This window comes from Anas acuta, chromosome 8 (assembly GCF_963932015.1).
Source record: "Anas acuta chromosome 8, bAnaAcu1.1, whole genome shotgun sequence".
Classification (NCBI taxonomy): Eukaryota; Metazoa; Chordata; class Aves; order Anseriformes; family Anatidae; genus Anas; species Anas acuta.
The window spans coordinates 3,923,514-3,936,150 of NC_088986.1; the positions used below are offsets into that span (position 1 = coordinate 3,923,514).

Here is a 12,637-nt window from a genome sequence, read left to right on the forward strand (position 1 = left end):
CTCAGGATGTGGGAGACACTACTTCATTTCCTCTCTCTACTTCAGAAGATATCTATTAGCAGTTTATAAGGTTGAAAGGCATTTTCCTTCCCCTGCTAAACCCGTTCCACTTTCAAAAGACTAGACAGATTTTCTAGACTTACATTCCAGTCCAGAAAGAAACCATGGGAACTGCAGGAGGTCCAACAAGTCCAAGTGCAAGGTGCTGCGCTTGGGTCAGGGCAATCCCAGACCTGAGGTCAGACTGGCAGAGGAAAATTCTTCACTATAAGGGTACTGAGGCTCTGGAACAGGTTGCCCAGAGAAGCTGTGGATGCCCCATCCCTGGAGGTGTTTAAGGCCAGGCTGGATGGGGCCCTGCCCAGTCTGATCTATGGGGTGGCCTCCCTGCCCATGGCAGGGGTTGGAACTAGATATTTAAGGTCCCTTCCAACCCAAGCTATCCTATGATTATACAAACAGAACAATGCTTTTATATATATATATATATATATATAAACCTTTGTCTTCTTCAGCAAAATTCTAGACTCCTTAAATATGCTCGAGGTTTGCTGTTAATTTCAATAAAGCAAGAATTTCATGTCAAAACAGTTAAGGAGCGGTAAATAAAAATTCAGCCCTGTTTCTGTTAAATTCAATGCACATTCTCCTTACATTTAAATGGGCCGAACTTTAAAGACAGTTTTTGCTAGCAACTGGGGAATATGTGCTAAGATGCAGTTTACTGGCATTTGTGCATCCCACATGTTTAGTAAATATACCAGCAGCAGGGAGGTTTCTGCACAAACAATAGTCTTCTCCAGCCACCAAATTGCATTACAGCTGATTCTTGTCATGATGTAGAAGAACAAAGCAATGAGAACCGGTTTCTCAAAACGTATCCTTAAAATTTCAAGCAATCCTGATTTTAATCTTTAACGTGTCTAACAAATAGGAGAATCTTGCCCAATTCTCCCCTATCAGCTCTGGTACCCTGTCTTACTTTCACCACAGATGTATGCGTGCACATGTGGCTGTGTGTCTGCGTAACGTTTTGGCTGACTAAACCCATTAAAGAGCAAGAATAGCTGCACTGAATTTAAAAAGGCATTTATGACTCCAAGTGGACAAAGCTACGTCAAAAACATTGCAAAGACATTTGGTTTTGTTTTGTTTTCTCTTAAAACTACAAATTAATACAGCTTGGAGTTTTCAACACCTCTATTGGGCAAGCCTTCTCTTACAATTTCAATAACAAAATGAAGTGCAACAGAAATTATTCACTAAATGTTTCTAAAATTTAAAATCCGAAAATAAGCTGATTTTTAAACCAATTCCACATCACTGACCTTACTGAGAACACCGCATAAGGTCAAAATTGCTGATTGCTGTCTGCTCTGAACCGGTGTTGGAAGCGTGCTGAGGACCCGAGCATCTTGTCTCGTTCCCTTCCTATGGCCATGGACACAACACCCATCTCTCTACAGGTAGGAAATAACTTCTAGGGCAGAAGGGGCTTGCTGTTTTGAAGTGTCCTCTCAAAGTATTTTTGATCCAGTAAACTTTGCAGTACTCTATAATCTACTGTGATTTGTGATTCTAGCTCCACCAGATGTATCAGGCTTAAAATTCAACGGCTGCATAGTGTGAAAAGACCAAATATTCTATGGATATTAAAGGTACAAAGATGCTTTATGAACATATAAGAAGGCATAATAAGGATGGTACACTTAAAAAAAAATCTTTCTTCTGTCATTGCTCCGCAATTTACTAAATTGTTCTGTGTGTCCGGTAACAGTAAAAGGTTATACTGATTAAAGGACCAAAGTGCCCCTGGACCTGGCACTGGCCTGGTATTTTGGGGACTCACAGGCATTTGCCAAGACAGGTATTTCCATGCAGGCTCTTTGCAAATTACACTGAGCCTTTCCTACCATCTTCCTACTAAAGTACCATTTGTACACATTCCAGCAAACTTTCAACACGTATACAGAGCAAACGAGGGAGCTCTGTATTTGATGGACGTTGCTAGTGGGATACTAGGTAATCATTTTTTTTCATCTGTCAGAACTCCCAACCAAAATAAAGAACATTGGCTGTCATGCTTGGATTTATTAGTACTGTATGCGGCATCATTAAATTCCCCATTTCCTCCTTTCACTTAAAAAGTTTAATCCGCATTTTGCAGACACCATGGCAGGTATCTTAATTCTGGGTTTTGATGTGCGTGGTGAGAAAATTGGGAAGTAACAGACTCCCAAAACCAGGCACAACCTCTTTGAAAAGCAATAGGATGAACATTCTTCTGCAAACACATGCGCAAGAGATAGCAAACGGTTTCCATTTCCCCTCCTTGAAATAATTTGGATGACACTTAGGTTTTTCAAGCCATGTAGCAGCTGGCATTTGTATTTTCATAATAACAAGTCTAAATTCTATTTGAGTATACATACCACTCAATCCCACTAAAACACATGACCAGACATAAGCGTAAGGTTGGAGAAATTGTGCAAAGTTTGCCGCAGAACCCAAAGTTTTAGGTTTGCCCAGTTTGCCAGACTCAGTTATTTTTATTCCACTAACACCATGTCCTTTTCATAGTTTTCTACTGCCTTCAGACATTCTTATGATGATATAGATGGATCAATGTGGTGTCATTTTTTTCCTTTAATGAGCTTAAGAAAATCCTTAATCTTTTTAGTAGAAAAACAACATCTGTTTTAGATTTATGGGCAATTGATTTTTATTTTTAAAGCAAATAAGAGATGACATCCTTCTTTGAAAGTTAAAATTTGTATTCAAAAGGAGCCTCAGATTTTCTTCCTTCTATTTAACTTAAACCCATCCTGTAACACACTCCTATTGTGAGGAATATTAACGTTTATTATTTTTTACATATAGAGAAACTGGAACACAGGGAGGGTAAAGTCACTTGCCCTCTGCTAGATGTCAGAATGCACTCTGCACAATTATTGCAGCAGGCATCTGAGGATGGGAGATGAGAAGCATTTGAACCTATTCACATTTTGAGTCATAAGCAGCATCTATAAATATTTCATTTGAAAATATTCACACAGGGACTATTGCCCCATCTATAACAATGCTTACTTACAGAAGTGTTATACTCCCTGACAAGCAATTCCTCACAATTATTCGAGCTGTGGATAGGGAAGAATTCTTTTGTGCAGGAAAAGATCACCTTTCCTCGTCTCCCCAACATGTGCATTCCTACTTGCTTAGCCCTTCATTTCTGTTGAGACGAGCATTAAAACAGTTCCAAGATTTCTGTTCATTTAAATGGAAAAAGAGAAGTTCAACATCTGAAAGGGAAAAGAAGGAGGAAAAGGTTCTATCTGGGAGGATTTAACCTCAGTGTGTGCTCTACAAAAGATCATACTAATATGTAAGATATGTAAACATATAGAGCAATCAGAAACAAATGAAATGATGAATTCAGTTTAACAGTATTCAGCTGTGGTGCAACTGCCAGAAGGCACTTTTTGTTATGAATAGATCATTTGGATGAGTTACAGACCAGATTTCTACCCTGGCGTGTGCTAAGAAAATCAATGTCAAACTATCTAAGATCAGAAGGTATCACCAGCACATCTGGCAGCCCACAGAAATGAAAAATGTCTTTAAAATATATAATGGCTATATAGAACTAAGCTAAAGTATGAAAGAACCTGTTTAAATGTCACTAATATGAGAGCCGTAATATATTTAATTTAGTTTTAGGAGAGGCAAATGGGAAGGACTAAAAAAAAAAAACACAACAAAACACCAAAAAAAAAAAACAGAAAAAATCCATTTCTATTGTAAACATTTATGTCAAAACAAGCTCATGCTTTCTACTTATAGGCTAACTTACAGCTCATGTAAGGGAATCAAAGGAGTCCACACATTTAATCCAAGCTAAGTTCAGCTTTCTGCACTGTCATTTGGGACAAGGAGTGGAACAGTGCGCAGACCTTCAGAGATGAGAATCACCTAGGCACACAGCCATTCCATAAAGTGAGCGAGTTGCAATGTGAGATTTGTTTTACTTAGCTTTGTTTTGCTAGACTAGCCATAACGTTCAGGCACATGCTTGTGTTTCCTCCTCAGTTCTGTGTAAATGTTAACGGTAATCAGAGACAAGATAAAATAAAACAGGCCGTGCTGGAGAGGGCATGAATTCGAACAATTTTCTTCCTTAGATGACACCTTCTGCTGCTGTTAAATTCTGTAAAACACTGCTATTGGAGAACGTGGCTATTACCTGAAAAGTAAACCTTTATATTAACAGGATACACTGGTATATATACACATCTTCCATTTTCTTTACTTTTTCCTAAAAAGGCCATTGGGCCTCTGATATCTGTCAACATTCTAGTATCCATATCAGCTTCTCTATTTACTTGCAGTATGACAGAGATGAAATCAAATTTATGTGGAACTATTCTTGATTTACGCTCACCTACACGAAAGCAAAATTAAGCCTTCATTCTGCCGTCACAATTACTTTAATGTAACCGTTTGCTACTGAGAAGCTAGGTCAGAAAATTTGTTGGAAAATCATTTCACTTATCAACTTCTATAGCCACAAATTCAGAATAACAGCTGCTTTTGTTATGCTAAGGTAGGTATGAAAGAAAATAACAATTGAAGCGAGTAAAAGGAATAGCACTGTATCAGTCACCAACCAGTAAATGCTCTTTGCATGTCTGGACTTTGATCACTGACAAGTCAAATACTTTCATTAACTTCTTTGCAGATGTTTAACTTTCAAACTTTCTGACTGCCTGTGGGTTGAGAATACTGATATTCATTCAATTCCGGGGGTTTACACTGATGCACAAAATCCTGTTTTAAGAAATCTGTATCATTTTGCTTCTGTTGACAGATGGGTCTTATATAGCTATTTCACCACAACTCTCTGACAAAGAATGAAAGAGATTCATATTAAAAAAAAAAAAAAAAAGAGAGAGAAAGAGAGAGAATTCAAAGGGAAACCCAAGAATGTTTCATTTCTAGGCTTCTGGTTCAAAGTCGGGTCATATTAATAGCTACTGAATGTATGATTTAATAACAGCACTTTCTGGAGACATATATTAACTGGGTAGAGTTGGGGTGTACAGCTGTATTTTCAGAGTAGTGATGCCTACTCTACAATTGCCACCCTGGCATTATTTCTCAAGCACTAAATGGGTTTAAAACTAGGTTTCCCCATCACCCTGGGGGCAATTCTCTTGGTTGAGATTGCAATGAGTTCAGCCAACCTCTTAAAACATAGTCATATGGTCTGAATTTTTGGGTAGACCTGTGTGGAGCCAGGAGTTGGGCTCGATGATCCTTGGGGGTCCTTTCCAACTCGGGATAATCTATGATATATATTATGAGTAGTAATTAAACACAGAACAGCATTGAGTCTTTGGCTTGATTATAAAATAAATTTAAGAAAATAAGATCTTGAAACACAAAAGATGCGTTTCAGGACAATTAAAATTTATTAATATTCCGATTCCTATATGTCATATAGCCCCAGTAATTTATTTAATTATATTTCAAGCTTAAATCCTCTGGCAATCAGCGTTCTGCTATGTAGCTGCATAGCTTGTGGTGGCACGTCCCATAGCTCTCTTCCCTGTGACAGGTTGGCATTCCATGGGCTGCCCACAGGGATGGAGTTGCTCTACAATGACATTAAGACCATGCCACAACCATTTTTGCACAGAGCTAACTTTAACCCACTGAAAGCATGGAAGTTACTTGAGCGGAGACCACATGCACATGGAACATGGACTTAAGGATTCTGCCTGAACACATCCAACCACAGACAATCTTGGGAATTTGTTTACTGACAATTTAAGTATTTTGGCTTATATCATGAAATCACTTGCGTAAATGCCTTGATGAACATAGACACCATCATTAGTTGCCAAGGCTATGTCAAGGGTTTATCAAAGTAACCTGGATGCTTACTAAACATCACAAATTTGTTTCACAAAATCAAACCAAACACAACCCCACATTATGTAAAAACGACCAGAATCAGAAACATACAGAAAGTTTGCCTGGAAATGCAGACTGGGATGTGAAATTTCTGATGACAATTTGCAGCTAGAACTCCAGTTCAATCCCTGCTTTAGTTATTTCCCAAATAAACTTCCAGTACAACCTAGAGGAGGAGAAGCAGATACATTTATAGAGACTACTGTGAGCTATTACTGAAAATAGCAACCCATACAAGAAAAGCAGCAGAATTTGAATGACAGGCACACAGAAATAGTTCTGATTTTCTGAATATTCCTCAGAACATTGATCTACACACTACACACCAAACAAGGTATGTGATTAACACCCAGTGAAAAAAAAAAAAAAACAAACACATTCCTACAGCAACTTGACTGCCTCATCTCTGAAAATATTTCAGGTGACTTATGCAATGGGATAATATACTGCTCAACCTGGCTCTATATCTATCAAGAATTAATTAGAGGAAAACTCCACTGAGATTGTTAAACATTTCCACTGTGAGATTTTTATTCAAGGCCAAATAAGGAAAGGTATTTGATTTTTTTTTTTTAATCTTATAATTTTTAATGAAAGAATGCATTGAATCACAATAATGTTGGTTATTTCAACTTGTACTTAACTTATATTTTTATGTACAAAGAGAAAGTCATTTGGACCTGGGCTTCTAGCCTTGGGAGCCAAAGCCTCAACTTGTTCAAACCTGCATATTAACCATCAACTTCCACAGAGCTATGCCAATTTATAGTGCTTGAAGATCTAGGCTCACACTTGTAGTTAGACACTTATATAAGTAGTCTGACTTTCAAAATGCCACATTTCTTATTGAGTACTGGCTCAGGAACACAGAATGTGAAGCCCATTGGTTAGGTATCCAAATCCAGACTTGGGCACCAACCCCTAGGAAGTCTGTCAGCCCTAGCCTTCATGTGTCTGTAACGAGTATCTATAGCATATGTCCATACAGGTAAGAGACACCTCTTCAAATGTGGGACATTATTGTTAGGTAAGAAAGAAGAAAGGAATTTGTCTGCCCATGTTCCTTATTTCCTAAAATGTAGGGAATAAATGAGTTCCTAAAGACAGCTCCTGCACTCAGAGCTTTGTCTGTTAGAACTTCACACAACCTCCGCACACACACACTTCAAAAGCTGAGAACTGGACACAACTTTATTAGACACATTCCTAAATCAAGGGTGATGACTACACACTCCTACATTTACTGTTTAAAACTAATCCATCAGCAGAAACTATAAGGCAGGGTTTGGGGTCCCTCCCCAACCAGAGGAACCTGGTTCATAAACCAGTTAAAGACATCAACTAAAATGTTTCTTACAACTGATAGTAATTGTTTCCCTTGCTTACCCAAAATTTAATTTAAAGTTGTTTTATTCAGCTATATTTTCTTTTACCTTTTCAAATGCAAGAGATCAGGCCCTTGCCAAGAGCTGGGAATGTAACAGGTCACGGGCTGCACTTGTATAAGCAGCTTTTCTGGAGGTCTGCCACCAGAAGCCAGTCTGAAGTTGTGTTTCTGAGAAAACCTTCTGACAAAGGATGCTGCAGGGCTAAAGTAACTCACTGTACTCCTTAACAGAGTAACAGACTTCTCTACAGGGCAGCCCAATTTTAGATACCAGCCAGATCCAGCCTCTTCAGCTGAGCTGACTCTGGGTATTTCATGTTTTTCTCAGTATGCCGCATCAGTTTTCAGCCAATGGTAAGTGTGGTATCAGTACCTCTTAGGGTAGAGCCACATGAAGAAATGATTATGGACAAAAATAGGAGGTCAGTTGCCTGGCAAAAACCACCTCTACTCATCATCTTTCTGCGGCGTATCACGGGACAAATCCCAGCAACCTTGCACATTCCAGAGGAAACCAGGGCCAGGAGTGCTACTGCAGTCGCCAACATCGTGCAAATACAGGCTACAGATTAGTCAGTTAATTTCTTCACATGTCCATGCTCTTAATAACCTGATTACAAAAAAAGTCCATTGCTTTGTCTATGCTGATTTTAAAATAATTTCTCTTTTTTTTTAAAACTATGAATCTTATAAAAGAAGCTTGCAATAATATCACCCTTCAGAGAATTGTCCAATATTAACCAGGAAACCTGGACAACTGAGATCTGTTTTAAATAGAGTAATATTTTTCACATTATAAAATTCTACCATTTTCCTGAGGGGGAAATACAGTGCAAGAATGATACCTACCTCTCCTGCTGTAAACTTCTGACAACTTCTCTTTCCACTGCAAATCTCAAGGTTGAAACAGTATATATAAAAGTGGGAAAAAACATAAAAGTAAGGAAAAAAATAAAAGAATAAAATGATATTGGAAATAAAATGCTTTTCATTTGCCTTATTATTTTTTTAAAGTGGTGAAATGTTGATAAAGTATCATTTCTCTGCCAAAAAACGTGCTTTTATAAATCTAGTTTTCAGCCAAGAGAAGATTTAGTAAAATGAGAGACAGAAAGAGAAAAAAAAATCTTCAAGCATGATTAAATCCAATAGGGTGAGTATACATCATCTTATTTTCACTGTATATTGCTTACCTGATCAGAGCAAGGCAACTCAGTTTTAATAAAGTTAAGCTTGGCTCACTACATTTAGGGCTGCATTAAACCTCCCCAGTCATATTTTCCCCATACAAGGACGGAACAAACAGAGTGGGTGCTCCAGTTCAGAAACAAGACTGAAATTCAAACACGTACAAATCTTAGCTACTGAACTTTCACAAGGCTACCAGCAATGTCTTTGCAGCTCCTTCCCATTCAAACAAATCCTTCTCCGAGCTCTACGTAAGGAGACTGTCCCCCCATGTACTTTGTGATAAAAGCAGAGACAGCCTGCAAACATTTTCCTTCTCTCTATGCCATAATAAAGGCATTGTGCACAGGAATAGAGATATCACAAGCACATTGTGATCCCCAACCCACTATTTAAAAGCAAATGGTGCACCATGGAAAAAATATGCAAGTCAGTGTTAGGAGATGCAACGGATCTCTTAGCCACCTGATATTCCTCTTACCCAGGAATGCTCTGGCAACTGAAGCTGAGAGGACCACATCTGAACAATGTGCTCCTCCAGTCCTGTGTCAACTGTTTACCGAAATTTGCCAGCAATTTGCAAAAGATGGGAGCTGTAACAAGACCTGAGTGTCAGGTAGTTGGCTTCTTCAAAGCACAGGCTGGAAGAGCCGTATCAAATTCTTCTCACCTGTTGGCACTTTGTTATATGTACTTCTCAACTTTCCATGAGATCTGCAGAGAGCTGGCAGATTTCTGCTAGCTGACTCCTGATGGCTCTGTGATGATTTTACTGACTCACTGTGAGCAGCAGACTCACATGTGCATTCCTGTGGGTGATGTACCCATGAGGCCCTACAGAACTCAGGGTCACTAAGTTCACATGCGGTGGAAGATGATGGCAGCTTGGGATTAGGTAGCACTACCACCTTGGAAGTCAGATCCTGAGATTCCTGTTATAAAGAGACAAGTTGTGAATGCTATTCAGGTAGAACTGAAACCCACAAACACACGATAAGGGTAGCAAGATCTGTCTTTGACATTGAGAAACAGGCAAAAGGCTAAGAAAGCAGAGAAGGATCCCTGAGAACAGACTGTGGAGGCTGTGATTCAACAGTTGATCTAAAAGGATATCATAAACTAAAAAGGTGTTGGAGGGCTAGATGCAACTGTTTTCTTTGTAGAAGAATGATGCTGTTTTATTTGTACAAAGAAGTTTTACGGGGAACTGGCTGTTGGTTGAGACACTTGTCCCAGGACCTGAGAACTGACCCCTGAGAGAGGCTGGAGCCAGCTGATCAAACAGCTTCTGTAGCACTACAAGGAGAGAATGGTTCCAGGTTAACAGGGCATTTGGAATCATCTACGAGATAGGTCTCCACAAGATCACAATGAGAACGCTGTGAGAGAAGTCAGAGCACAGCATCCTAGCCTAGAACTGCCTCTGCATTGGGTTGCCTCAGACACGCAAGAACAAAGCTGTTGTCCTCAACAGAAAATTTGCACCCCTGTATATTTTTATTCCTTATGTGTGAGGTTAACCTTCTGTGTTTATTCCAGGAAGCAAACTTGGAGCCAAGCCTGGGACAACTTGAGAGTCTCGGCTCTGGAAGAAGTTAAATAAGAATGAATTCATGGGCAATCATTCCAGGCTCATTCACAGTTCACCATTTCCATCTCCCTAAATCAAAGATGCAAGAACTTTTAATGTCTTATCAGGGACTCTAACCGTATGTTCAGCTTTGAAACAAAACGTTTAAACTAGATGAATTCTGATTGTTCCAGGCCTGAATCCTCATATACATTTAATTCTGCCCTTTATCAGTATCCACTAATACTAAGCATATCTCATGTTTCAGCTTGGGTATGTATACAACAGGCACACAGTAGTATATCATTCTTTTCTTTTCCCAAATTCCAAGGTTTCTCATATAAATTGGAGGAAAATAAATAAATTAATTAATAAAAGCTTTAATCTGTTAAATTGCTTTTAAGGTCCAAAACAGAAAGAAAAAAAAAACACTTTCCTGATGGATTCAGAAGTTTTTTTTCACTAAGCACTTAAACACTACCAGTAATGCACTGTTTTGTTTTATTGTTTTACTTCATGAAATGTCTGGATACAGATATACAGATTAACCTTTTTTTTTTTCTTTCTTTTTTCCTTTTTTTTTTTTTTCCTCATATTTACTATGTCGCCTTCCTTGAAATGGGAACTAGAAGTGTTTTGATAAATGGACTGAAAGGTTGTCTGGTTACATGATAGCTTCTGCTTGTGTCCTGTGCTGAAATGCTATTATGTACTCTTCTAAAGCAATGCTGCTCCATGACTCACAGCAGTTACTTCGATGCCTCTCATAACAATAGCTCACTGGGGATATAGGGCTTCAAATGAGCTGGAAATTTATACCACCCATTTATTTTTACTTCTCTTCCAATGATAGATACTCACTGTCACAAAATGCCAGTTTATGTGAAGATTATAAATCTTTCAGCACAGATAACTAATTGCAGGCCATTTTAAATATTCACTTTATAACACTACAATTTGCTGTTATGGTAGATTAAATCCCTGAAGTTCATCACAATATGAACTAGCCCTACCCAATGTTGTAACAACAGAAAAAGTTGAACCAAAAGATCTGTGTAGCCCACTAACCTGTTGTTAACAGTGGCCAGTAAAAGATAGCTTAGTGAACACCACAGGAACAGGGTAAGCATACAATAATTTCTCCCCAGAATATCCTCCCAGTCTCCAGTGAGTGAAGGTTCAAGCAAGTTTCTGTTTGCACTTCCAAGCAGTGCAAGACATCAAATCTTCAAAAGTGACTGAAATTGCAGACAGAACATATTTTGCTTGAAAGCCAGGAATCTCTCACTAAAAACTCCATTCGTGCATTGGAAAATAAATTTACTATAGTGTTGACTTGGAGATCAATTTAAGGCTTTGAAAGAACATTGGAGTTTTTGAAGCGTCTCAGCACAATTCTTTCAGCTCACAGTCTTTCAGCTTCAGTTCTGGTTCCTAAAGAAACATGCCACAGATAAGATTTGCAGCACTACCTTGTTTTATGAGACTAGCAAGAGCTCTCCCCAACCTGAAAGGTCGGGAAATGTGTGCATGGAACAGCTATCACACAAATACTGCTGGTTGCTGCACCTCACATGCCAGATACTCACAAAAAAACAACTTCACAAACCAACTCCACCTCCAAATAATACTTAAAAACCCACTGAGAAGTCTTGGTGTAGTGCAAGGCAGGTCCACTCCTTATCACTGCGTCTGGAGGACAGCAGCATGACATGCTGGGCAAGCATACAAACACAGATTTTCCGTAAGAGAGTTTTTGAGCACTGATCTTTTCCCAAAGAGCTGATGGCAGAATTGTCAAATTGCAGGCAGATACGGGCTATCCTGTTTCATACCTTTTCCTATAGACTGTGCCATAAGACCTTTGTCTTCTCTTGAAAAGTATTTTCATTGTCATCTCTAACATGCATGCTAAGTAGTCCAAATCTCGATAGCCCAGTTTGGTCAGCTCATTCTATCAGATGGTGACAATCCTGAAGAACTTGGAGCTTTGTAGATGATGTAACAGAAATTAAGGGAAGAATGGGAAACCAATCACAGGTGTGGCATTGAGCAGGTAGCTCAAGTTTTCTTGCACAGATGTATCACTCCTTACTTCATTATTTATGGGGGTGAATTATTCTACTAAACGTGCAGTGCTTACTGCAATTAATACAAAACATCAAGGAAAAAAATATTTTAAAATGAGGTCTGGTTTATTTACCTACTCTGGATGCCCTTCCCATGTACCTTAAGATATTTTTTTATTTATTGCACAATGCAGTCCATTTTAGAGATTATTTTTTTTTCTTTTTCACTATTAGGTAAGTATTCCTGCTATATTGCTGAAGGCCACTACCAACAATAATATAAAACTTACAGGTAAAACAAAACTTCTGCAATACCCCTGAGTTAATGGAAGCAGATTTACATTACATGGGCTATGCCATCACACACTATTTTAAACACGCTTTTATTTGAATAGCTAAATGGGTAAATCCTGAGAACCTTACTTGGTGTTTATTCAGCCTTTACTTACT

At 38.6% G+C, this 12,637-nt stretch overlaps 1 protein-coding gene across 9 annotated transcripts in view; it reads right to left on the reverse strand.

Annotated features, from left to right (window-relative positions):
- Positions 1 to 12,637, reverse strand: part of FGGY (FGGY carbohydrate kinase domain containing) — a 137,369-nt gene that overhangs the window by 47,195 nt on the left and 77,537 nt on the right. The window lies entirely within an intron of this gene.